This window comes from Otolemur garnettii, unplaced genomic scaffold, assembly GCF_000181295.1.
Source record: "Otolemur garnettii isolate 467f Iridium unplaced genomic scaffold, OtoGar3 scaffold00084, whole genome shotgun sequence".
Taxonomy (NCBI): Eukaryota; Metazoa; Chordata; class Mammalia; order Primates; family Galagidae; genus Otolemur; species Otolemur garnettii.
In genome coordinates, this window is record NW_003852479.1 from 5246952 (window position 1) to 5248641 (window position 1690).

General features: G+C 40.2%; 1 protein-coding gene across 1 annotated transcript in view; it reads right to left on the bottom strand.

Moving 5' to 3' along the window:
- Positions 1-1690, bottom strand: part of WDR49 (WD repeat domain 49) — a 158817-nt gene that overhangs the window by 115386 nt on the left and 41741 nt on the right. The window lies entirely within an intron of this gene.

Below are 1690 nucleotides of genomic sequence, written 5' to 3' on the forward strand. Positions count from 1 at the left end.
TCTTCCAAGGTGATGGTATTGGAAGGTGAGGCTTTGAACAGTAATTAAGTCATGAGGATAGAATCCTCTTAAATGGGATTAGTGCCCTTATAAACGAGGTCTGAGGAAGCTTGGTCCCCCCTCCACTGTGCGAGGACACAGCGGGAAGGCTCATCTGTGAATGGGAAAGTGGCCCCTTACTAGACACTAAATCTTCCAGAGCCTTAATCTTGCACTCTCAGCCTCCAGAGCTTGGGCAATAAATTTCTGTTGTTTATACTCAGTTATAGCTGTTACAACAAAGTGAGATGGAACCTTTGTACAAAAGGGAAAGCAGATGGTTTTTGTTCTTGTTCCTGTGTTAAAAAACACAAAAAATAAATAAAGCAAGAAAAAAGCATCCTTTTTAAAAAGTAAAACACAATATTTAGTTTTACCATTTGGGGTAAAATAACTTAATTGGCTTCACATATTGTGTGTGCATGTGTGTGTATGTATATATATGGGTGTGGGTCCATATGTATATGTGTGTGTATACATATGGACCCACACATAGGTATATGAAATTTCCAATAATTACTAAATACAATGAAATTCCAAGAAGCAGGAAGATAATTCAATAAGTTTCTTTTGCTTTGACTTATTCAATAGGGTTAATTGTTTCTAAAAAAAACAACTGAGATTTATTCGCTCAAGAGCTGATATTGACATGTAAATAGCTTAATTTAGCATCTTTCAATCTATCCCTCTTGGAAATATATGGCTTAACCGACCAGCTGATGACTACGCTGAAGAGATTGAGATTGCTCCGGGTGTCATCCGCAGACGTCCTCTCTCGGAACCTGGTAGCCGGTCTCTAAAGCTTCCCTGAGTATCTACTGTGTGTCATGCCCTGTGCCTTAAGGAGGGTAACAGAGAATAAATAGACCCATGGCCTGCACTTTGATCATGTGGCCCCAAGCTTAGAAGAAAAAATGTGTACCTCAAACAATTAGAGAATATGTTAGGACATAAAAATGTGATAAACTGTGGCACAAAAAGTATAATAGAATTTCAAAGAAGAAAAAAAAAACATCAGTATAGTTCTCGGGGTTTAGAAGACATTTGGTAAACATTGATAAAAAGATACCACTGATAAAAAAGATACCATTGATAAAAAGATAAAAAGATGAGAGGCCATGAAAAAACACTAGTGTGGAGAAGGAAAGGTAAATTCCAGAACTCAGAGCTGACAGAGAGCCAGTTTCTGCATCTCACACATGAAGATCCCAGACTCACCACACAGGTGCACTGATCTGACCAAGGTCAGCAGCTCATTGCCTGGAGCTGGAGGATGAACTCTGAGTCTGGTGCAGGTCATTGGTGTGTGACATGCAATGTTATAAATTCAAAGTAAGACACTGATATTAGCAGAGCCAGGGCACACCTTCAGAATACGGGGCCGGACCTCTTGCCTGCTGGAAAAGGGCTTCTCTAATTCTGATACACACACGGATCCCGTGGATATCTGTGTTAAAGTCCAGTTTCTCATTCAGTAAACCCGAGATTCTGCATTTCTTATGTCTTTTGGGGTATCGCACCTGCTCCCTGAGAGCCACACTTAAAGTAGCAAGGCACAGAACGCATTCCATAAAGTACTGCCATCATTTCATGCTCTACAGAATTAAAATCTGCGAGGCCAAACTCCCTTTGGGAAAACTACAGCAGAAAG